Raw genomic sequence first — 27,459 nt, 5'->3', positions numbered from 1 at the left:
CTTGGAGACATATTTGAGGTGTTTTGTGTCTGCAGATCAGGATGATTGGGTTGCTTTTTTGCCTTTAGCGGAGTTTGCCCTCAATAATCGGGCCAGCTCTGCCACCTTGGTGTCTCCTTTTTTCTGTAATTCGGGGTTTCATCCTCAATTTTCTTCTGGTCAGGTGGAATCTTCGGATTGTCCTGGAGTGGATGCTGTGGTGGAGAGGTTGCATCAGATTTGGGGGCAGGTAGTGGACAATTTGAAGTTGTCCCAGGAGAAGACTCAGCTTTTTGCCAACCGCCGGCGTCGGGTTGGTCCTCGGCTTTGTGTTGGGGACTTGGTGTGGTTGTCTTCTCGTTTTGTCCCTATGAGGGTTTCTTCTCCTAAGTTTAAGCCTCGGTTCATCGGCCCGTACAAGATATTGGAGATTCTTAACCCTGTGTCCTTCCGTTTGGACCTCCCTGCATCTTTTTCTATTCATAATGTTTTTCATCGGTCATTGTTGCGCAGGTATGAGGTACCGGTTGTGCCTTCCGTTGAGCCTCCTGCTCCGGTGTTGGTTGAGGGCGAGTTGGAGTACGTTGTGGAAAAAATCTTGGACTCCCATGTTTCCAGACGGAAACTCCAGTATCTGGTCAAATGGAAGGGATACGGTCAGGAGGATAATTCTTGGGTGACTGCCTCTGATGTTCATGCCTCCGATCTGGTCCGTGCCTTTCATAGGGCTCATCCTGATCGCCCTGGTGGTTCTGGTGAGGGTTCGGTGCCCCCTCCTTGAGGGGGGGGTACTGTTGTGAAATTGGATTTTGGGCTCCCCCGGTGGCCACTGGTGGAATTGAACTGGTGTGCATCATCCCCTCTGTTCACCTGTTTCCATCAGGATGTGGGAGTCGCTATTTAACCTTGCTCCTCTGTCACTTCCATGCCGGTCAACATTGTAATCAGAAGCCTTTCTGTGCATGTTCCTGCTGCTAGACAACTCCCAGTTAAGTTGGACTTTAGTCCTCGTTTGTTTTTGCATTTTGTTCCAGTTCACAGCTGTAGTTTCGTTTCTGTGTCTGGAAAGCTCTTGTGATCTGAAATTGCCACTCTGATGTTATGAGTTAATACTAGAGTCTTAAAGTAATTTCAGGATGGTATTTTGATAGGGTTTTTAGCTGACCATGAAAGTGCCCTTTCTGTCTTCCTGCTATCTAGTAAGCGGACCTCAATTTTGCTAAACCTATTTTCATACTACGTTTGTCATTTCATCTAAAATCACCGCCAATATATGTGGGGGCCTCTGTCTGCCTATCGGGGAAATTTCTCTAGAGGTGAGCCAGGACTATATTTTCCTCTGCCAGGATTAGTTAGTCCTCCGGCCGGCGCTGGGCGTCTAGGGATAAAAAACGTAGGCAACGCTACCCGGCTACTGTTAGTTGTGCGGCAGGTTTAGTTCATGGTCAGTTTAGTTTCCATCCTTCCAAGAGCTAGTACTTATGTTTGCTGGGCTATGTTCTCTTGCCATTGAGAACCATAACATTGTCCTATGTACAAGAATATAACTACTATAATACTGCGCCTATGTACAAGAATATAACTACTATAATACTGCCCCCTATGTGCAAGAATATAACTACTATAATACTGCTCCTGTGTACAAGAATATAACTACTATAATACTGCTCCTATGTACAAGAATATAACTACTATAATACTGCTCTTATGTACAAGATTATAACTACTATAATACTGCTCCTATGTACAAGAATATAACTACTATAATACTGCTCCTATGTACAAGAATATAACTACTATAATACTGCTCCTATGTACAAGAATATAACTACTATAATACTGCTCCTATGTACAAGAATATAACTACTATAATACTGCTCCTATGTACAAGAATATAACTACTATAATACTTGTCCTATGTACAAGAATATATCTACTATAATACTGCTCCCTATGTACAAGAATATAACTATCATAATACTGCTCCTATGTACAAGAATATAACTACTATAATACTGCCCCTATGTACAAGAATATAACTACTATAATACTGCCCCTATGTACAAGAATATAACTACTATAATACTGCTCCTATGTACAAGAATATAACTACTATAATACTGCCTCTATGTACATGAATATAACTACTATAATACTGCCCCTATGTACAAGAATATAACTACAATAATACTGTCCCTATGTACAAGAATATAACTACTATAATACTGCCCCTATGTACAAGAATATAACTACTATAATACTTGTCCTATGTACAAGAATATAACTACTATAATACTGCTCCTATGTACAAGAATATAACTACTATAATACTGCCCCTATGTACAAGAATATAACTACTATAATACTTGTCCTATGTACAAGAATATAACTACTATAATACTGCTCCCTATATATAAGAATATAACTACTATAATACTGCTCCCTATATATAAGAATATAACTACTATAATACTGCCCCTATGTACAAGAATATGACTACTATAATACTGCTCCCTATATATAAGAATATAACTACTATAATACTGCCCCTATGTACAAGAATATAACTACTATAATACTGCGCCTATGTGCAAGAATATAACTACTATAATACTGCCCCTATGTACAAGAATATAACTACTATAATACTGCCCCCTATGTGCAAGAATATAACTACTATAATACTGCTCCCTATATACAAGAATATAACTACTATAATACTCCTCCTATATGGAAGAATATACTGTTCAAAACAGCTGACATGTCCCAGAAAGATGTAGGCTCCGGCAGAGCCCACATCAAAGGGAGGGAGTCTGATATCGGTGTAAATGTACTCTTGATGTCGGTAAGGGGTTAAAAATTCAAATGGCACTCCTTCCCTTCTGAGCTCTGCCGTGCGCCCAAACAGTAGATTTCCCCCACATATGGGATATCGGCGTCCTCACGAGAAATTGCTCCACAAAATGCATGGTACAATTTCTACTGTTAGTCCGGGGTCACACTTGTGAGTGCAATGTGAGAAACTCGCATCAATACCCGGCACTGCCGCCGGCACTCAGGAGCGGAGCGTGCGGCTGCCATGTATTTCCATGTCCCGGTGCCGGCGGCAGTGCCGGGTATTGATGTGAATTTTCTCACATTGCACTCACAGGTGTGACCCCGGCCTTACCGTTAGAAAATGCAAAGTTTGGAGCGTCAAAACATAGTGTGGGAAAAATGGAATTTTTTAATTTTCACAGCTCAACGTTATAAACTTCTGTGAAACATCTATGGGAAAATGCTATTTATTAACTTTTATGTGACCCGACTCTCTGATTTAAGGCGATAAAAATTTAAAGTTTGAAAATTGCTACATTTCTGCCGAATTTACGATATTTTCATAACTAAACGTAAGTCACATCAGAGAAATGTTACCATGAAGTACAATATGTCACGAGAAAACAGTCTCCGAATCACCGGGATCCACGGAAGCTCCAGAGTTATGACCTCATAAAGGGACCATGGTCAGAATTGTAAAAATTGTCCCGGTCAGGAAGGTGAAGACAGGGTTTGAAGGGGTTAAAGATAAGAATCAGAAACTGCTATAATACTGCTCATTTTATATTCAAGAATAAAGCTACTATAATACCACACCTTGTACAAGAATATCCAGTGCCTTCAAAAGTCTTCATACCCCGTGAACTTTTCCACATTTTTTCGCTTTACACCCACAAACCTACGGTAAGTGTATTTTGTAGTGCAAATAAACACTGGCGCTCCACGTGCGAGTAACAGACTAAAAGGTCAGAATTTATAGAGAGCTGCTGTGGTCACAACAGGTTCTGCGTATACCTGCTAAAATCCTACATATAAAAATTTGGGGGCACCATGGAATAATTGCTACTGGGATCCAACCTTGGCCAATGAAAATAGATAGAAAACACAAAAGAAAAAGCAAAGGCCATAAAGACGGGGATCACCAGACAGCAGGATTTTATGCAGAGAGGATCACAGAACTTTATTAAGGTATAACACAGGTAATGAAAACATTAAAAAACAGTAAGAAAGACTATTGCCCAGAATAAGGCACATGCCTGAAACCTAATTTAAAGGGGACAGTAAAAGATACATAAATACATATAAGTGCACCTGGTCCTAAGAGTCCTATATGGACAGCATATTTATCACCATATATGGTAAAGATAATTCCATATAGAACCCCAATAAGTTTCAATATAAGCAGATTAACAATTCTAAAGAGACTGAAGATAGGTCTATAATAAGGCCTTCAAATCAACAGCCACAGATAGTATACCAACACAGTGGAAAACACTCAGCAGTAAAAATGTAGACAAAACATGCAAAAGAGGCAGGTATAGTTACCCTAAATGTCCTGCAGAGATAATAGACTTATGCAGGACCAGAGCATAGCATTCTGAGTGAGCTGGTTACCCATAAACAGACTAAGTAGTGGTCGCAAAGTGCCGGCACAAATAGAGACATAACATACATACATCAAGGAGACCAGCACATTGGTCCGTCTAAATATCAGCATCCAAATACCGGCACAGGGCGGTCAGCCAAAGCCACCGGTCACTAGTAGGAGACGCCTACTGCGCAAGCGCCTGGCTTGTTCGGAGCCAAAGGACTTGGTTTCCTAGTAACCATACACATAAACATGGGCGCGGATAAACCTTGTATACATACAGGGTCAGATGACAACCACACAGCTGCACATACATGGATACAAGTATAGTGGATGGTATCCACAGACGCCGGTCACTGCTAGGAAATACCTGCTGCGCAGGCGCCTAGCTTCTTCGGAGCCAGAGACACAGTTCCCTGGTAGCTAAGGACGCTACTGGGTCTGTATAAGTATCAACCTCCAAATACCGGCACAGGGCGGTCAGCCAAAGGCACCGGTCACTAGTAGGAAATACCTGCTGCGCAGGCGCCTGGCTTCTACAAGGCCGGAGACACAGTTACCCAGTAGCCATAGACGTGGACATAAGCGCAGATATGCACTGTTGTATGCCGGTTCAAGCAGCGCCTGATGAACACCACACAACTGCGCCTGTATAGATGCAGGTACATTAGAAAATAAACATCATAGTTAGCTGCATAAGACGGAAACCTCCGGTGCCCAGCAGTCATATATCTTTGTATAGGCATCACCCACACCTACACCGGAGCAGAAGCGGCATGTGGTGACGTGTTACCCACCACCACATAGAAGGTATAGGTATAGGCTTCCCCTAGCAGGTGGCCGGAGGTAGGTAGATCGCTCCAGAACACCGTTATCCAATACAAGATGCCCGCTACGCAGGCATCTATCTGCAGCAGCAAGAAAAGACCCCAACCTACATATCCCCGGTAACATACATAGGTGCCTGGGAGAAAGCTGGTTATAGGAGCCCCTATTATAAATCACCATAGAAAGATTCACAAGATATGAAGCATTTAATAAGGTCACATATTAACAATGTTGTAACATTCTCCTGTCCCATTTCAAAGGATGTCCCAATAGTTACTAAGTTCTGACAATAGCAAACTGCGTCTGTTGGTAGACACTAGAAAACAGATGGTATAACCCATTACATCGGCCATGTGTAAAATACAGAGCTTTCCAAGACAGGAATGAAATACCAAATTCTCTGGGGGATACCCACTAATAAAGAAGGCAGCTCAATATTACTGGAGGACACATACTCAAATGGAAACATAATGTAACACCAGTGACCAGCGGGAAGTCCCCTCAAAGAATAGAGAACCCCCAACACTGGCCACTGTGTATAGTCCCCAGGATTAGTATCGTCATGGAGAAAAGACAGGTACCTGCTGCCCCAGCAAATGGAAAGGGGAAACAGACACAGTAGCCACAACAAATAATACACATCCTGTTCAAAAAGATAATATGCTGTCCATATAGGTAAAAATACCCAAAGGAGGAATTAAATACAAATACCTAGTGCCAAATGACACAATATGCATTCTCGTGAGCTGACGTCAAGATTCAAAGAAAGAGGCTACCCAACAAAGGTAATTTCACGGGCATTTGTGGAGGCCAGAGGTCAGTAGAGGGCCAATCTATTATGTCCTGGGGCTAAGACCCCTGGTAGACCATTGGGGATAATTACTTCTTACAACAATCAATGGCAGGATGTACGTAATATCCTGTCCAGATACTGGGGTCTGTTATTGAGTGAATCTAAGCTATTACCACATCTCTCGCCCAGGCCCAATTTAATAGCAAGAAGAGCCAGGAATCTTAAAGATTGTCTTAGCCATAGCCACTTTCAACGTCCCACTGTGAGTACCAACAGTGGGTTTCGTCTCCGTGGTACGTTCCCATGTGGGAATTGCCACATCTGTCCCTTTACGGCTGGAGACACTAATGTCATGTTACCATCTTTGCCTTTCCAGATTGCCCCCAGAACATATTTTAACTGCAGGACTAAAAACCTGGTCTATGCTCTGGTGTGCCCGTGTCCAAAGGTTTATGTTGGGCAAACAACCCAAGAACTAAGGAAGAGAATCCAGCAACATTTTTCGAACATCACCACGGCAAAAAAGGACAAGATAAAAGGAAAGTCCCTCACTTCAGTGGCTACACACTAACTCACGGATCACAATTCCCTGTGGAAAGGAACCAGGATTTTGGGTTTGGACAAAGTCCCCGTAAACATCAGAGGGGGCAATATTACTTCGGAACTACTCAGACGGGAATCAAAATGGATTTTTGACTTGAATTCTGTGGCCCCGATGGGTCTTAACGAGGACCTGTTGTTTACCGGCTTTTATAAATGTATATGACCTGTTGGGGGGAGAGGAAAGGAGGGGGGATAACACCCAATACATGGTATACATTATACCAAGGTTTGTTTATTATTGACTCCTCCTTATGGACAGCATATTGTGTCATTTGGCACTAGGTATTTGTATTTCATTCCTCCTTTGGGCATTTTTACCTATATGGACAGCATATTATCTTTTTGAACAGGATGTGTATTATTTGTTGTGGCTACTGTGTCTGTTTCCCCTTTCCATTTGCTGGGGCAGCAGGTACCTGTCTTTTCTCCATGACGATACTAATCCTGGGGACTATACACAGTGGCCAGTGTTGGGGGTTCTCTATTCTTTGAGGGGACTTCCCGTTGGTCACTGGTGTTACATTATGTTTCCATTTGAGTATGTGTCCTCCAGTAATATTGAGCTGCCTTCTTTATTAGTGGGTATCCCCCAGAGAATTTGGTATTTCATTCCCCTCTTGGAAAGCTCTGTATTTTACACATGGCCGATGTAATGGGTTATACCATCTGTTTTCTAGTGTCTACCAACAGACGCAGTTTGCTATTGTCAGAACTTAGTAACTATTGGGACATCTTTTGTAATGGGACAGGAGAATGTTACAACATTGTTAATATGTGACCCTATTAAATGCTTCATATCTTGTGAATCTTTCTATGTTGATTTATAAGAGGGGCTCCTATAACCAGCTTTCTCCCAGGCACCTATGTATGTTACCGGGGATATGTAGGTTGGGGTCTTTTCTTGCTGCTGCAGATAGATGCCTGCGTAGCGGGCATCTTGTATTGGACAACGGTGTTCTGGAGCGATCTACCTACCTCCGGCCACCTGCTAGGGGAAGCCTATACCTATACCTTCTATGTGGTGGTGGGTAACACGTCACCACATGCCGCTTCTGCTCCGGTGGAGGTGTGGGTGATGCCTATACAAAGATATATGACTGCTGGGCACCGGAGGTTTCGGTCTTATGCAGCTAACTATGATGTTTATTTTCTAATGTACCTGCATCTATACAGGCGCAGTTGTGTGGTGTTCATCAGGCGCTGCTTGAACCGGCATACAAGCAGTGCATATCTGCGCTTATGTTCACGTCTATGGCTACTGGGTAACTGTGTCTCCGGCCTTGTAGAAGCCAGGCGCCTGCGCAGCAGGTATTTCCTACTAGTGACCGGTGCCTTTGGCTGACCGCCCTGTGCCGGTATTTGGAGGTTGATACTTATACAGACCCAGTAGTGTCCTTAGCTACCAGGGAACTGTGTCTCTGGCTCCGAAGAAGCCAGGCGCCTGCGCAGCAGGTATTTCCTACTAGTGACCGGTGCCTTTGGCTGACCGCCCTGTGCCGGTATTTGGAGGTTGATACTTATACAGACCCAGTAGCGTCCTTAGCTACCAGGGAACTGTGTCTCTGGCTCCGAAGAAGCTAGGCGCCTGCGCAGCAGGTATTTCCTAGCAGTGACCGGCGTCTGTGGATACCATCCACTATACTTGTATCCATGTATGTGCAGCTGTGTGGTTGTCATCTGACCCTGTATGTATACAGGGTTTATCCGCGCCCATGTTTATGTGTATGGTTACTAGGAAACCAAGTCTTTTGGCTCCGAACAAGCCAGGCGCTTGCACAGTAGGTTTTTCCTACTAGTGACCGGTGGCTTTGGCTGACCGCCCTGTGCCGGTATTTGGATGCTGATATTTATACGGACCAATGTGCTGGTCTCCTCGATGTATGTATGTTATGTCTCTATTTGTGCCGGCACTTTGCGGCCACTACTCCTTATGTGAGAGCCAGTATACGCTCCTGCCTTTTGTTTACCGTTGCTTAGCAATGGTGGTTTCCGGCCGATGAAGCCGGAGCATGCGCAATGGATTGTGTTACACGCCGCCTGCCTGATCTCGTCTGATTTCTCACGGCTGCACTTACTTACACGCTATTATAGAAGGTATTTAACATGGGTATCGGTAGCGAAAATCATACCCCTGATGAAGCCACCCTAGTGGCGACACGCGTCGGGTTTTTGTTCCTTTTTCATGCCTGATGTGATCTGAGGGTTATTAGACCCGTTTGCCTCATGGGGAGACTATTGGGGTGCTTGCTCTGGTCTTAGTCTGTTTATGGGTAACCAGCTCACTCAGAATGCTATACTCTGGTCCTGCATAAGTCTATTATCTCTGCAGGACATTTAGGGTAACTATACCTGCCTCTTTTGCATGTTTTGTCTACATTTTTACTGCTGAGTGTTTTCCACTGTGTTGGTATACTATCTGTGGCTGTTGATTTGAAGGCCTTATTATAGACCTATCTTCAGTCTCTTTAGAATTGTTAATCTGCTTATATTGAAACTTATTGGGGTTCTATATGGAATTATCTTTACCATATATGGTGATAAATATGCTGTCCATATAGGACTCTTAGGACCAGGTGCACTTATATGTATTTATGTATCTTTTACTGTCCCCTTTAAATCAGGTTTCAGGCATGTGCCTTATTCTGGGCAATAGTCTTTCTTACTGTTTTTTAATGTTTTCATTACCTGTGTTATACCTTAATAAAGTTCTGTGATCCTCTCTGCATAAAATCCTGCTGTCTGGTGATCCCCGTCTTTATGGCCTTTGCTTTTTCTTTTGTGTTTTGTATACCTGCTAAAATCCGAGAACTAGTAAAAGGCAAAAATAATCCCCGCGCTGCGATAGATACATATGATAACATGAGTAATAGATCTGAATGATTCTGAGAATATATAAGGTATATATAAGGAGAAAAACTTACTGTCGTTGAGCCAAAAATCCGGATTTAATACGAGGTGTTTGTTAAAAGATGTAATAGTCCCGAGGATTAATGGGAAGTGTCCTCCACTGTGTAGAGAAGAACTTCACTGGCCGGACTTAGTGATGCCACTAGATAAGGGCGATAGGGTATGACAATAGGTATGCTAGTATAAGTAACATGCTAGGAGAAATTGTGTTTCCCAAAGAGGGGCCTTACGGGCAGCGATATTGTCCCCAGACCCCAGAATCGCCTCTAAAGTCTCATCTCCATATAGAATGGGAAGACGTTTGTTAATAATTGTTTTGATTTTATTAAATTGGGGACTATATTGTAAACAAATAAAAGGTTTTTGCCCGACGCTGTAGTTTAGTGCATTGTCAGTAATTTTTGGACCAATCAGATCCGGCCGTTGTTTCTGATGCTCTATATCGCGGGCCCTATTTAATGTCCATTGGGGATAATTCCGGAGTTTGAGCCGCCTCGTTGATTGATCTAGCGCAAGTGTCAAATCCTGACTTACTACAATTTCTCTTAATTCTAGTGAATTCTCCCACTGGGATGGACCTGATGGTACGCCTCAGTTGGCTACTGGTGGCATGTAATATAGTGTTGACACCAGGGCCGCCATCAGGGCATTACAGCCCTGACTGGTGTATGGGGCCTGATGACTAGAGGGGGCCCACATCGGGCCCGGTCTCTCCTGGTCATCGGGCCCCAGCTGCAGGATTCTGCCGATGCAGTAACTGAACCTGCGTCCGAGATGCGGACTTGGGCATGCACAGCAATAGTTAAAAGCCACCGGCCAATCAGTGGCAGGCAGCTGACGTCAGCACGAACATCGCCGCTGTATGACGTCATTGTCATTCGCTGGAGAGTGCGCGCCTGAACTGTGTGGAGGGAACATGGCCACAGGAGCGCAACAAGGGAAGGACAAAGGGTTTTTTATTTTTATTGAAAGCGGCACATAGGCAGGATGGGTGACACAGGAGGAAGAATGGAGCCACAGGAGGAAGAATGGACACACAAGGGGAAGAATGGAGACACGGGGGAAGAATGGAGACACGGGGGGAAGAATGGAGACACAGGAGGAAGAATGGACACACAAGGGGAAGAATGGAGACACAAGGGGAAGAATGGAGACACAAGGGGAAGAATGGAGACACGGGGGGAAGAATGGAGACACGGGGAGAAGAATGGAGCCACAGGAGGAAGAATGGACACACAGGGGGAAGAATGGAGACACAGGAGGAAGAATGGAGCCACAGGAGGAAGAATGGACACACAAGGGGAAGAATGGAGACACGGGGGAAGAATGGAGACACGGGGGGAAGAATGGAGACACAGGAGGAAGAATGGAGCCACAGGAGGAAGAATGGACACACAAGGGGAAGAATGGAGACACGGGGGAAGAATGGAGACACGGGGGGAAGAATGGAGACACAGGAGGAAGAATGGAGACACAGGAGGAAGAATGGACACACAAGGGGAAGAATGGAGACACAAGGGGAAGAATGGAGACACAAGGGGAAGAATGGAGACACAAGGGGAAGAATGGTGACATAGGGGGAAGAATGGAGACACAGGAGGAAGAATGGAGACAGAGGAAGAAGAATGGTGACATAGGGGGAAGAATGGAGACACGGGGAAGAATGGAGACACGGGGGGAAGAATGGAGACACGGGGGGAAGAATGGAGACACGGGGGGAAGAATGGAGACACGGGGGGAAGAATGGAGTCACAGGAGGAAGAATGGACACACAAGGGGAAGAATGGAGACACGGGGGGAAGAATGGAGACACGGGGGGAAGAATGGAGACACGGGGGGAAGAATGGAGACACGGAGGAAGAATGGAGACACGGGGGGAAGAATGGAGACACAGGAGGAAGAATGGAGACACAGGGGGCAGGATGGAGACACAGGGGGCAGGATGGAGACACAGGAGGAAGGATGGAGACACGGGGAAGAATGGAGGCAAAGGGGGAAGAATGGAGGCACAGGGGGAAGAATGGAGACAGAGGGGGAAGAATGGAGACACGGGGAAGAATGGAGACACGGGGGGAAGAATGGAGACACGGGGGGAAGAATGGAGACACGGGGGGAAGAATGGAGACACGGGGGGAAGAATGGAGACACGGGGGGAAGAATGGAGACACGGGGGGAAGAATGGAGACACAGGAGGAAGAATGGAGACACAGGGGGCAGGATGGAGACACGGGGAAGAATGGAGGCAAAGGGGGAAGAATGGAGACAAAGGGGGAAGAATGGAGGCACAGGGGGAAGAATGGAGACACAGGAGGAAGAATGGAGACACGGGGAAAAATGGAGACACAGGGGGAAGAATGGAGACACAGGGGGAAGAATGGAGACACAGGGGGAAGAATGGAGGCACACGGGGAATAATGGAGACATGGGGAAGAATGGAGACACGGCGAAGGATGGAGACACAGGAGGAAGAATGGAGACATAGGGGTGAAGAATGGAGACACAGGACGAAGAATGGTGACATAGGGGGAAGAATGGAGACACAGGGGGAAGAATGGAGACACAGGGGGAAGAATGGAGACACGGGGGAAGAATGGAGACACAGGGGGAAGAATGGAGACACAGGGGGAAGAATGGAGACACAGGGGGAAGAATGGAGGCACACGGGGAATAATGGAGACACACGGGGAAGAATGGAGACACGGCGAAGGATGGAGACACAGGAGGAAGAATGGAGACATAGGGGGGAAGAATGGAGACACAGGACGAAGAATGGTGACATAGGGGGAAGAATGGAGACACGGGGGAAGAATGGAGACACGGGGGAAGGATGGAGACACAGGAAGAAGAATGGAGGCACAGGGAGAAGAATGAAGGCACACGGGGAATAATGGAGACATGGGGAAGAATGGAGACAGGGCGAAGGATGGAGACACAGGAGAAAGAATGGAGACACAGGAGGAAGAATGGAGACACAGGATGAAGAATGGTGACATAGGGGGAAGAATGGAGACACGGGGAAGAATGGAGACACAGGAGGAAGAATGGAGACAGAGGGGGCAAGGATGGAGACAGAGGGGGCAAGGATGGAGACACGGGGAAGAATGGAGACACAGGGGGCGAGAATGGAGACACAGGGAAGAATGGAGACATGGGGAAGAATGAAGACACAGGGGGTGAGAATGGAGACACAGGGGGAAGAATGGAGACACGGGGGAGGTATGGATACAGTAAGGAGACACGGGGCAGGATGGGAGACACATCATTAATAGGTTAGAGTAGAGTAAAGGTCAGCCAAAAGAGTCTACCTTGTCGTGGTGGCAGCTTAAAAAATCTTTTGGCCAAAACAAAAGCTTCTGGCTATATGTGTGATCTGGCGATGGGAATTGTTAATGTGTGATTGATGAGAAGTGGAGTTTTTCCACGAGGTGGGGCTGCGGAGAGTTCGAGAGGTGGAGCCTGGGCGGAGTCTCAAGGGGGCCCAAAATTTTTTGCCAAGGATCGAACCGTGTTATGAACTGTGTAATAAGTTGGTCATCAAGCCACTATGAATGACTTGTTTATGGACTGTAAGTTTTAAGGACTGGGGTTATTTTAGGTTCTGACGGTCGAGGATGACAGTGTTTTAGGTTGGAGGAGTGTAGGGAGGTGGCGGAGAACCTCATTGCCCCCCCCTCTCTCCTATGTGCTGGTCCCGTGCACATTATGTGTACCTTTGTTTTAATGTCTTATTGTGAAATGTATGTGTGTTATTGATGTGCTCTGTTTGCATTGTTTGACTATGTAGAATTCCCCTTTAATTGTTTTGTAATGTATGTGCTGTGATGTCTCTTGTGTTTGCACTGTTATGAACTTGTATTGAGTAATATTAGGTTAGGGACAGCAAAGGGTTAGAAAGGGGGCTGGACTTGCAGCCTCAAGGGAGCAGGAAGCTCCTGCTTTGTGGTTGGAGCTCAGGCAGCATGACCTGAGGGAAAAGGTCTGTCCCCACCTGGGACAAAAGGAGCCCCCTTCTGGGGCATATGTGCATCCCCGTCTGGGACCAGAATTGCTGCCCAGGACCACGGGCAGTGAAGTAGGCATCAGGACTATGTGGTGCTCCGCCAGAGGGACTTTAAGCATCCAGATTCCGGCGTATGGAGCAGTGAGGTGGGCACAGGACTGTGCGAGTGCCCCGCCGAAGGGACTAGAAGCGTCCAGATTCTGGCGAGTGAGGTTTCACTACCTTTGCTTGTGAACGGTGACCGCTGCTGTGGCTGCTGCTGACACTGCAGTGACTAGCAATAGGTTCAGAGAAGGAACTTTTATTGGATTTACTGCAACTACTTTTCCTATCCTTTTCTACCTCGTTTGTTCACAAATAAATAATTTCCCTGTTGGATCATAACTGTGCTTCTGGATCCTGATTGCCTGGGCTGCAGTGACCCAGGAGAAGAGGACTGCATCCGTCCTGTTTATTTCATGTACAAGGTCCCGGGGTGTATACTGACTGTGGCTTATTTGACTCAGCTGGGATTACCTCCCCATGCCACCTTGTTACACTATATCACAGAAAATACCAATAAAATACATTTAAGTTTGTGGCTGTAACATGAAAATTGTGGAAAAGTTTACGAGATGTTAAGACTTTTTCAAGGCACTGTAACTGCTCTTCCACTAGTGATGGTGCTGTGGAGCATAGGTCTCCTGGTTCACCTCTTGCACAATGGCAGCTTCTGTATGAGAAGTGCTTCAAGTCACCTCGGGAGGGACGCTGATTCTTCTGCAGCTGTCAGAGGAGGTGTGATACTTCATGACTTTCAGTCACAGATTCTGCAGGTCGCTCTCGGCTTGTGGTTGGATTTCTTGGGTTTTCCTATCACTCTGCAGAAGGTGACTGGTAAGTACCAGAGGAGACATTGAGGGGTGCAGCGGGGGTCTCTGTGTTCTGGAATGTGATGAGTTCTAGTAATATATTTTTGCTTGCTACAATGTAAAAATTGATTCACAAAAGTGTTAAGTCTTTCAAAACCTTTCTTCGGCCATTGTTGGGATTTGCTGTGGTCAAAGGCGATCAATGACAAAACCTCTAAATCCCAAATAAAAGGACAAATGGAAAGAGAATTCTCAATGGAAAGAAAACCTCTGATGTTAGGATTGTCCACGATCAGAGGGTAATGGAGGAGATGAACATTGCTGAAGGACTCGTGACGGTAGAAGGATCGTCCACGATCAGAGGGTAATGGAGGAGATGAACATTGCTGAAGGACTCGTGACGGTAGAAGGATCGTCCACGATCAGAGGGTAATGGAGGAGATGAACATTGCTGAAGGACTCGTGACGGTAGAAGGATCGTCCACGATCAGAGGGTAATGGAGGAGATGAACATTGCTGAAGGACTCGTGATGTTAGGATTGTCCACGATCAGAGGGTAATGGAGATGAACACTGCTGAAGGACTCATGACGGTAGAAGGATCGTCCACGATCAGAGGGTAATGAGAGATGAATATTGCTGAAGGACTCATGACGGTAGAAGGATCGTCCACGATCAGAGGGTAATGAGAGATGAATATTGCTGAAGGACTCGTGATGTTAGAAGGATCGTCCACGATCAGAGGGTAATGGAGGAAATGAATATTGCTGAAGGACTCGTGTGATGTGAGAAGGATCATCCATGACCAGAGGGTAAGGGTATGTGCATACGATGCGGACTGGTGTGAGGATTTTTCCGCACTGATTTTGATGAATCCGCAGGGCAAAAACACTGCGTTTTTGCTGTGGATTTATCGCGGATTTACCGCGTTTTTTGTGCGGATTCTACTGCGGTTTTACAGCTGCGGTTTTCTATTATGGAGCAGGTGTAGAACCGCTGTGGAATCCGCACAAAGAATTGACATGCTGCGGAAAATAAATTGCTGCGTTTTCGTGCGTTTTTTTCCGCAGCATGTGCACAGCAGTTTTTATTTTCCATAGGTTAACATGGTACTGTACACCGCATGGAAAACTGCTGCGGATCCGCAGTAAAAACTGCAACGTGTGCACATAGCCTTATGGAGGAAATGAATATTACTGAAGGACTTGTGTGATGGTAGAAGGATCGTCCACGATCAGAGGGTAATGAGAGATGAATATTGCTGAAGGACTCGTGTGATGTGAGAAGGATTGGACATTGTCTTATCTGTGAATTGTGGAATATTATACAGAACAGGATTTTCTATCACCTGCTCCCGGCCGCCCTTGTTCTCCGCCCTGATCACCTCACCTCGGGTCACCGTCTGTACAAGGTGGGAGAAAGGACACGTCCGACACCTGGGGAAAGTAAAAGCTAAAATCCCAAAACAAACAGCTACGTAGATAAAGATCCCCGTGGGGAGATCACAGCAGCCGAGCTCCAAATCTACTCGGAAGAGTTTGTAAGGAAAATCTTATAGCACCAGAAATATGGATAAATCCTCCAGTAGAAATAATAAATGTGTCAGAAAATACACAGTGTGAACGACGTCTCATAGAGGAGACAAGAAAACAAAATGTAACGTAAAAAGATGAATAGACAAAAAATTCTGGTGTCTAACGAGCAGAGAATCACCAGACTCTGTGACCGCTGCCGTCACTCCTCTCTTCAGTACAATGCCCCCCATTACATGGATTCATTCCCCCTGGATTATATTAGGATGATGTGGGTCGTACCTGTTCTCTCCGCTGCCGATGATCTCTGAGGAGTAGCAGGATCTGGTCTGGATGTATATGCAGGAAATCCCTGGGGGTGGGAGAGAGAATCTGACGTCACATCATGGGAAGTGCTCAGCCAGGGGGCCGGAGAGAGAATATGACGTCACATCATGGGAAGTGCTCAGCCAGGGGGCCGGAGACTCCTCCTGATGGGATCACACCTGCTCTGCTCCTCTGTGCAAGGAGAGGAAAGATCCCACAGCCATATCCCCACCACATCACAGCCCCCGGCATCTGTGAAGTCTACACTATGATCGCACTATGGGGTCTACACTATGGGGTCTACACTATGGAGTGTACAGAGTGGGCCATGTACACTGTGTTCCAAATTATTATGCAAATAACATTTCCTCCTATTTTCTCTAAATTACCCATCTGAATTGCAGTCATTGTTATTTTCCAGTCATCTACTATTCTAGTATAATTGCAATGTTTTGGAACAAGCTGCCTATGAAAACAGGATCTTTTACAGAAAAATAAACACTCAAAATGCATGTTCCAAATTATTATGCACAGCAGAGTTTAACCTTTTTTTTATTATTTTGAACAAAAAAATGGTCAGTTGTGAAGTTATAAGCATTATCAGCTTATTACAGAATGAAATCAAACAGTTTTCAAGTGAAAACTTGATTCTAGGTGATGTTACATTTGCACATAGGACCCCTTGTTGGAAAGAAGCTTCTGAACTCTCTCGTCCATTGTATTTGTCAGTTTTTGGATGGTTTCTGCTTCAGTTGTTTTGCATGTGGACAGAATCCCCTCCCAGAGCTGTTGCTTAGATGTGAACTGCCTCCCGCCATCATAGACACTCCTTTTGATGATGCTCCAGAGGTTCTCCATGGGGTTGAGGTCAGGGGAAGATGGTGGCCACACCATAAGTTTGTCCTCTTTTATGCCCATAGCAGCCAGAGATGCAGATGTGTCTTTTGCAGCATGAGACGGTGCATTATCATGCATGAAAATGATCTTGCTGCGGAAAGCACGGTTCTTCCTCTTGAACCATGGCAGGAAGTGTTGTTTTATAAACTCCACATAGATTATGGAGTTCATCTTTACCCCTTCAGGGATCATAAAGGGGCCGACAATCTCTCTCCCCATGATTCCAGCCCAAAACATTACTCCACCTCCTCCTTGTTGGCGCCTTAGCCGTGTTTTCATGGGGTGTCCATCAACCAGCCATCCTCCACTCCATCCATCTGGACCATCGAGCGATGCACGACAGTCATTGGTGAACAAAACAGTTTGGAAGTCAGTCTTCATGTATCGTTTGGCCCACTGGAGCCGTTTCTGCTTGTGTGCAGTGGATAGAGGTGGTCGACAGGATGGCTTACGCACAGCTGCAAACCTCTGAAGGACCCTGCATCTTGTTGTTCTGGGGACGGTGGAGGCACCAGCAGCTTCAAAAACTTGTCTGCTGCTATGACCAGGCATTTTTGCAGCTGCTCTTTTAACCTTACGCAATTGCCTGTTGGAAAGAGTCCTCAATTTTTCCTTATCAGCACGCACACGTGTGTGCCGGGAATCAGCTACATACTTCTTGATTGTGCGATGATCACGATGAAGTGTCTTGGCAATGTTGATTGTAGTCATGCCTTGACCTAAATACTCCACAATTTGTTGCTTCTCAGCAGCCGACACATCCTTTTTCTTTCCCATTTTGGCCAAAAATGTAGGCTGCTTAATAATGTGGAACAGCCTTCTTAAGTAGTCTTGCCTTTATTTGGACACACCGGCCAAACTAATGTGCACAGGTATCTGCAATTGCTTTCAGTGATATAAAGAGCCCTGACACACATCACCATCAATGAGTTTAAATGACAAACAAAAAAATTCTAACCTGATCACTCCTAAACTCTATGTGCAGAATCATTTGGAACACAGTGTATGTGGATACACCTAAATAAAATGGGAATGGTTGGTGATATCAACTTCCTGCTTGTGGCACATTACTATAAGGGAGGGGAAAACTTTTCAAGATGGGTGGTGACCATGGCGGCCATTTTGACGTTGGCCATTTTGGATCCAACTTTATATTTTCGAATGGGAAGAGGGTCATGTGACACATCAAACTTATTGAGAATTTCGCAAGAAAACAATGGTGTGCTTAGTTTTAATGTAATTTTATTCTTTCATTAGTTATTTACAAGTTTTTCTTTGTTTACAGCCATTGACATGTCACAGAGGTTAACACATGAGGAGCGGATGGAAATTGTGTTGAAGTAATTGCAGCAGATTTCAATGCAAAACACCCTATATAAATGGCCCACCCCAAAAAGTTTGCCTCATCACTGAACATAATGTTCTGTGTAAACTGAGGGTCCTGTTCCAATTTTTGTTTTGCCCATTCTACAAATTCAGCGCGCCGATCTGGGTCATCCTCGCTGAGATGCTGCAGCAGCTGGATTTTATAAGGCTGCCATTTGTGAGTAGCTAATATCCACCGAAGGGATGTTCGATTGATGCCAGATTACACTATCACCGCACTATGGGGTCTACACTATCACCGCACTATGGGGTCTACACTATCACCACACTATGGGTCTACACTATCACCGCACTATGGGGTCTACACTATCACCACACTATGGGGTCTACAGTATCACCGCACTATGGGGTCTACACTATCAACAAACTATGGGTCTGCACTATCACTGCACTATGGGGTCTACACTATCACCGCACTATGGGGTCTACACTATCACCGCACTATGGGTCTACACTATCACCGCACTATGGGGTCTACACTATCACCGCACTATGGGGTCTACACTATCACCGCACTATGGGTCTACACTATCACCGCACTATGGGGTCTACACTATCACCGCACTATGGGTCTACACTATCACCGCACTATGGGGTCTACACTATCACTGCACTATGGGGTCTACACTATCACCGCACTATGGGGTCTACACTATCACCGCACTATGGGTCTACACTATCACCGCACTATGGGTCTACACTATCACCGCACTATGGGGTCTACACTATCACCACACTATGGGTCTACACTATCACCGCACTATGGGGTCTACACTATCACCACACTATGGGGTCTACAGTATCACCGCACTATGGGGTCTACACTATCAACAAACTATGGGTCTGCACTATCACTGCACTATGGGGTCTACACTATCACCGCACTATGGGGTCTACACTATCACCGCACTATGGGTCTACACTATCACCGCACTATGGGGTCTACACTATCACCGCACTATGGGGTCTACACTATCACCGCACTATGGGTCTACACTATCACCGCACTATGGGGTCTACACTATCACCGCACTATGGGTCTACACTATCACCGCACTATGGGGTCTACACTATCACCGCACTATGGGTCTACACTATCACCGCACTATGGGGTCTACACTATCACTGCACTATGGGGTCTACACTATCACCGCACTATGGGGTCTACACTATCACCGCACTATGGGTCTACACTATCACCGCACTATGGGGTCTACACTATCAAACTATGGGTCTGCACTATCACTGCACTATGGGGTCTACACTATCACCGCACTATGGGGTCTACACTATCACCACACTATGGGGTCTACATTATCACCGCACTATGGGGTCTACACTATCAAACTATGGGTCTGCACTATCACTGCACTATGGGGTCTACACTATCACCGCACTATGGGGTCTACACTATCACCACACTATGGGGTCTACACTATCACCGCACTATGGGGTCTACACTATCACCGCACTATGGGGTCTACACTATCACCACACTATGGGTCTACACTATCACCGCACTATGGGGTCTATACTATCACCACACTATGGGATCTACAGTATCACCGCACTATGGGGTCTACACTATCAACAAACTATGAGTCTGCACTATCACTGCACTATGGGGTCTACACTATCACCGCACTGTGGGGTCTATACTATCAACAAACTATGGGGTCTACACTATCACCGCACTATGGGGTCTACACTATCACCGCACTATGGGGTCTACACTTTCACCGCACTGTGGGGTCTACACTATCACCGCACTGTGGGGTCTACACTATCACCGCACTATGGGGTCTACACTATCACCGCACTATGGGTCTACACTATCACCGCACTATGGGGTCTACACTATCACTGCACTATGGGGTCTACACTATCACCGCACTATGGGGTCTACACTATCACCGCACTATGGGGTCTACACTATCACCGCACTATGGGGTCTACACTATCACCGCACTATGGGTCTACACTATCACCGCACTATGGGGTCTACACTATCACCGCACTATGGGTCTACACTATCACCGCACTATGGGTCTACACTATCACCGCACTATGGGGTCTACATTACCACCGCACTATGGGGTCTACACTATCAACAAACTATGGGTCTGCACTATCAACAAACTATGGGGTCTACACTATCACCGCACTATGGGGTCTACACTATCACCGCACTATGGGTCTACACTATCACCGCACTATGGGGTCTACACTATCACCGCACTATGGGTCTACACTATCACCACACTATGGGTCTACACTATCACCACACTATGGGTCTACACTATCACCGCACTATGGGGTCTACATTACCACCGCACTATGGGGTCTACACTATCAACAAACTATGGGTCTGCACTATCACTGCACTATGGGGTCTACACTATCACCGCACTATGGGGTCTATACTATCATCGCACTGTGGGGTCTACACTATCACCGCACTATGGGGTCTACACTATCAACAAACTATGGGGTCTACACTATCACCGCACTATGGGGTCTACACTATCACCGCACTATGGGGTCTACACTTTCACCACACTATGGGGTCTACACTATCACCGCACTGTGGGGTCTACACTATCACCGCACTGTGGGGTCTACACTATCACCTCACTGTGGGGTCTACACTATCACCGCACTATGGGGTCTACACTATCACCGCACTATGGGTCTACACTATCACCGCACTATGGGGTCTACACTATCACTGCACTATGGGGTCTACACTATCACCGCACTATGGGGTCTACACTATCACCGCACTATGGGGTCTACACTATCACCGCACTATGGGGTCTACACTATCACCGCACTATGGGTCTACACTATCACCGCACTATGGGTCCACATTATCACCGCACTATGGGGGTCTACACTATCACCGCACTATGGGTCTACACTATCACCACACTATGGGTCTACACTATCACCGCACTATGGGTCCACATTATCACCGCACTATGGGGGTCTACACTATCACCGCACTATGGGTCTACACTATCACCGCACTATGGGTCTACACTATCACCGCACTATGGGTCTACACTATCACCGCACTATGGGTCCTCATTATCACCACACTATGGGGGTCTACACTATCACTGCACTATGGGTCTACACTATCACCACACTATGGGGTCTACACTATCACCGCACTATGGGGTCTACATTACCACCGCACTATGGGGTCTACACTATCACCGCACTATGGGTCTACACTATCACCGCACTATGGGTCTACACTATCACCGCACTATGGGGTCTACACTATCACCGCACTATGGGTCTACACTATCACCGCACTATGGGTCCTCATTATCACCACACTATGGGGGTCTACACTATCACTGCACTATGGGTCTACACTATCACCACACTATGGGGTCTACACTATCACCGCACTATGGGTCTACACTATCACCGCACTATGGGTCTACACTATCACCGCACTATGGGGTCTACACTATGTTCCAAATTATTAGGCAAATGACATTTTTCTCTGATTTTCCTAAATGGTCGGTGCAAATGACAGTCAGTCTAATAAAAGTCATCACCCGTTAGATTATACATCGAATTTTATTGAAGAAACCTCCCAATGATAACAGTATAATCTCCAAAATGAATAAAAACTTAAAATGCACTGTCCCAAATTATTAGGCACAGTAGAATTTCTAAAGATTTGATAAATATTTAGAATTGAGAGTCCTCAGTGGTTGATACAATGATGACATGACGTATGTAGTCTCGAAAGCTTGCAATTTGTTACCATCTTTTTAGTTAGCCATTAAAAGGTATCAACCACTGAGGACTCTCAATTCTAAATATTTTTCTATCTACTGGCTAACACGGTACCAAGATATATTTCTTTCCTGTATAAAGATTTCATATGTTTTAAAGAACTGAAAATGCTCATTTGTGGAATTTGCAGGATTAGGAGGTCACATTCAGTGAACATAAAAAGCTATTTACCTCCAGAACCTCCCAACAGGCCAAGTTACATGTAACATAGGAGCCCTTCTTTGATGTCACCTTCACAATTCTTGCATCCATTGAACTTGTGAGTTTATGGAGAGTTTCTGCTTGTATTTCTTCCCTCCCAGAGCTGCTGTTTGGATGTGAACGGCCTCCCACCCTCATAGATCTTTTGCTTGATGATACTCCAAAGGTTCTCTATAGGGTTGAGGTCAGGGGAAGATGGTGGCCACACCATGGGTTTATCTCCTTTTATGCCCATAGCAGCCAATGACTCAGATTCTTTGCAGCATGAGATGGGGCATTGTCAGCATGAAGATGATTTTGTTCCTGAAGGCACGTTTCTGCTTTTTATACCATGGAGGAAAGTTGTCAGTCAGAAACTCTATATACTTTGCAGAGGTCATTTTCACACCTTCAGGAGCCTTAAAGGGCCCCACCAGCTGTTTCTCCATGATTCCAGCCCAAAACATGACTCCTCCACCTCCTCGCTGACGTTGCAGCCTTGTTGGGACATGGTGGCCATCCACCAACCATCCACTACTCCATCCATCTGGACCATCCAGGGTTGCTCAACACTTATCAGTAAACAAGACTGTTTGGAAATTAGTCTTCATGTATGTGTGGGCCCAATACAACCATTTCTGCTTGTGAACACTGTTTAAGGGTGGCCGAATAGTAGGTTTATGCACCACAGCAAGCCTTTGAAGGAGCCTACACCTTGTGGTTCGAGGGACTCCAGAGGCACCAGCAGCTTCAAATATCTGTTTGCTGCTTTGTAATGGCTTTTTAGCAGCTGCTCTCTTAATCCGATGAACTTGCCTGGCAGAAATCTTCCTCATTATGCCTTTATCAGCACAAACACATTTGTGCTCAGATACAGCCACATATCTCTTAACAGTACGATGATCACGCTTAAGTTTTTGGAAAATTTCTAATGTTTTCATCCCTTCACCAAGGCATTGCACTATTTAATGCTTTTCAGCAGCAGAGAGATCCTTTTTCTTTCCCATGTTACTTGAAAACTGTGACCTGCTTAATAATGTGGAACATCATTTTTAAGTAGTTTTCCTTTAATTAGAATCACCTGGAAAACCAATTATCACATGTGTTTAAGATTGATTTCCGTGATCCATTGAGCCCTGAGACACAATACCATCCACGAGTTTATTTGAAAAACAAAACAATTAAATCTTTATCACACTTAAATCCAATTTGCATAATAATTTGGAACACAGTGTACATTACCACCGCACTATGGGGTCTACACTATCACCGCACTATAGAGTCTACACTATCACCGCACTATGGGTCTACACTATCACCACACTATGGGGTCTACATTATCACCGCACTATGGGGTCTACACTATCACCGCACCATGGGGTCTACACTATCACCGCACTATGGGTCTACACTATCACCGCACTATGGGGTCTACACTATCACCGCACCTTGGGGTCTACACTATCACCGCACTATGGGTCTACACTATCACCGCACTATGGGGTCTACATTATCACCGCACTATGGGTCTACACTATCACCGCACTATGGGTCTACACTATCACCGCACTATGGGGTCTACATTATCATCGCACTATGGGGTCTACATTACCACCGCACTATGGGGTCTACACTATCACCGCACTATGGGGTCTACATTACCACCGCACTATGGGGTCTACACTATCACCGCACTATGGGGGTCTACACTATCACCGCACTATGGGGTCTACATTATCACCGCACTATGGAGTCTACATTATCACCACACTATGGGGTCTACATTATCACCACACTATGGGGTCTACATTACAACTGCTCTATGGGGTCTACACTATCACCGCTCTATGGGGTCTACACTGTCACCGCACTATGGGATCTACATTATCACCGCACTATGGGGTCTACACTATCACCGCACTATGGGGTCTACACTATCACCACACTATGGGGTCTACACTATCACCGCACTATGGGGTCTACACTATCACCGCACTATGGGGTCTACACTATCACCACACTATGGGGTCTACACTATCACCGCACTATGGGGTCTACACTATCACCACACTATGGGGTCTACACTATCACCGCACTATGGGGTCTACACTATCACCGCACTATGGGGTCTACACTATCACCGCACTATGGGGTCTACACTATCACCGCACTATGGGGTCTACACTATCACCGCACTATGGGGTCTACACTATCACCACACTATGGGGTCTACACTATCACCGCACTATGGGGTCTACACTATCACCGCACTATAAGTCTACACTATCACTACACTATTAATAATTTTATTTATATAGCGCCAATATATTCCGCAGCGCTTTACATTATAGAGGGGACTTGTACAGACAATAGACATTACAGCATAACAATAAACACAGATCACAATAGATACCAGGAGGAATGAGGGCCCTGCTGCTCGCAAGCTACAAACTATGAGGAAAGAGGGGAGACACGAGAGGTGGATGGTAACAATTGCTTTAGTTGTTCGGACCAGCCATAGTGTAAGGCTCGGGTGTTCATGTAAAGCTGCAAGAAGAAGTTATCAGCCTAAATATGTAACAGTACAGACACAGAGGGCTATTAACTGCATAAAGTGTATGAGAACATGATGCGAGGAACCTGATTATGTTTTTTTTATTGGGCCACACAGGGATAGTTAGGTTAATGCGTTGAGGCGGTAGGCCAGTCTGAACAAATGCGTTTTTAGGACACATTTATAACTGTGGAGATTGGGGATTAATTGTATTAACCTGGGTAGTGCATTCCAAAGAATTGGCGAAGCATGTGAAAAGTCTTGGAAACGGGAGTGGGACGTTCTGATTATTGAGGATGCTAACCTGAGGTCATTAGCGGAGCGGAGGGCACGGGTAGGGTGGTAGACTGAGACCAGAGAGGAGATGTAGGGTGGTGCTGAGCCATGGAGTGCTTTGTGGATGAGGGTAGTAGTTTTGTACTGGATTCTGGAGTGGATGGATAGCCAGTGTAATGACTGGCACAAGGTAGAGGCATCGGTGTAACGGTTGGCGAGGAATATGACCCTGGCAGCAGCATTCAGGACAGATTAGAGAGGGGAGAGTTTGGTAAGAGGGAGGCCGATTAGTAGAGAGTTACAATAGTCCAGACGAGAATGAATAAGTGAGACAGTAAGAGTTTTTGTAAAGTTGAAAGTAAGAAAAGGGCGAATTCTAGAAATGTTTTTGAAATGCAAATAAGAAGAGCGAGCCAGTGATCGGATGTGGGGGATGAATGAAAGCTCGGAATCAAGGATGACCCCAAGGCAGCGGGCATGTTGCTTGGGAGTAATGGTGGAACTGCACACGGGGATGGCAATGTCAGGCAAAGGTAGGTTAGTGTAACAACCCTGCTGGCATCACCGCATGGCCTCCCATTCCCCACCTGCATTACACTCAAACTCACTTACTTCTCTGGGCCATGTTTTGACTTCTCTCTGCTGCCAGCTCCATGCTGTGTGCCTCATGTCTGCTGCTTGCTCTGTGCATGCTCTGCATCGGCAACTCCTGTGTCTTATTGAGACTGTGTGCACCTTGCTAAGGTGTCCCTGGCCAATTGCCATGAGGCTTCCTGTATTTAAGACATCCCCACCCATTGGTGGGGGCCTGTGCAACTTACTCCCTCAGTCAGTTCTTAGCTGCTGAGGTGCCAGGCCCTGTCTCTGTTACTCTTGTGTCTGCCACCCAGGGGGGCGTTGTACCCTGGTCTGTGTCCTGTGTAGCCACCCAGTGGGGCTTAGTATGCTGGCCTATATCCGCCACCCAGAGGGGCGTCGTACCCTGGCTTGTGTCCATGTCTCTGTGCCTTGTCCTGTTCCTGACTTTGTCTTTGCCTAGTTCTGTTCCTGTGTCTGTTTAAATCCCTGCCTTGGTTTCCTTTCCCTGCTGTGAGTACGCTGTATGTTGCTTTGCTCTGCTTTTGGCTCTGCTCTCTGTGACCTTGCTTTGCTCCTTGCTCTGCATTCTGTGACCTTGCTCTGCTCTCTGTGGTTTTGCTCTGGGCTCTGCTCTCTATAACTTTGCTCTGCACTCTGACCTTGCTCTGCTCTCTGTGATTTTGCTCTGGGCTCTGCACCCTGTGTCTTGCTCTGCACTCTGACTTTGCTCTGCACTCTGTGGCTTTGCTCTCAGCTCTGCTCTCTGTAACTTTGCTCTGCACTCTGACCTTGCTCTGCACTCTGTGGCTTCACTCTGCGGCTCCGCTCCCTGTGCTTCTACCTAGCTCCGCTACTTGCGGTTCTACGTCTCCTGCTCTTGGCTCCACCTCCTGCGTTTCTGCACGTGGCACCGCCTCCTGCTCTTGGCTCCGCCTCCTGCGTTTCTGCATGTGGCTCCGCCTCCTGCTCTTGGCTCCGCCTCCTGCGTTTCTGCACGTGGCTCTGCCTCCTGCTCTTGGATCCGCCTCCTGTGTCTCTGCTCTTGGCTCTAGCTCCTGTGCTTTTGCTCTGCATCCGCTCTTGCTGTTCTCTACCTATTCTTAAGTCCTCCTGTCTGAACAGGTTCTTACCTGTTTTACATACCTGCCTGCAGACCGGTCCCTACTGATTCTTCCAGTGTACCAGCCTTGTCCGTCTGTCCTACCAGAGAGCCAGCCGTGCCCGCCTGCCTGCCAGTGTCTCTGTTGTACCCATCCGCCTGCCTGTGTCCCAGCCGTGTCTGCCAGAGTGCCATCTGTGCCCGCCTGCCTGCCAGTGTCTGTTGTACCCATCCGCCTGCCTGTGTCCCAGCCGTGCCCGCCTGTCTGCCAGAGTGCCAGCCGTGCCCGCTTGCCTATCTATGTTCCGTTCCCTGGTGGGATCAGCAGTCACAGCCAGACACCACCCTGGAGTGGTACCTGGTAGCTTCCTGCCGCACAAGCCTGACCTCAACATCAGAGGCTCCAGTGAATACCAAGGAAGCTACTTAGTTACACCCCTTCCAGGGAAGTCTGGTCTGTGGCACA

General features: G+C 46.3%; 1 protein-coding gene across 2 annotated transcripts in view; it reads right to left on the bottom strand.

The window, feature by feature from the left end:
- The window catches only part of LOC143773237 (beta-1,3-galactosyltransferase 5-like), a 58,395-nt gene extending 42,127 nt beyond the window's left edge, over positions 1-16,268 (bottom strand). Inside the window, exon 1 of one of the 2 annotated variants that reach the window (XM_077260731.1) lies at positions 16,180-16,268. The gene's annotated coding sequence lies outside the window, so the exon portion shown is untranslated. Of the gene's footprint in view, positions 1-15,754; positions 15,805-16,179 lie in introns of those variants that run through there. The other variant, XM_077260730.1, reaches the window with a different exon arrangement.
- Between the last annotated feature and the right edge of the window lie 11,191 nt (positions 16,269-27,459).

The sequence above is a fragment of the Ranitomeya variabilis genome, chromosome 5 (assembly GCF_051348905.1).
Source record: "Ranitomeya variabilis isolate aRanVar5 chromosome 5, aRanVar5.hap1, whole genome shotgun sequence".
Lineage (NCBI taxonomy): Eukaryota > Metazoa > Chordata > Amphibia > Anura > Dendrobatidae > Ranitomeya > Ranitomeya variabilis.
The sequence above is the reverse complement of the archived record's forward strand: the minus strand, read 5'-3'. Positions and strand labels throughout refer to the sequence as shown.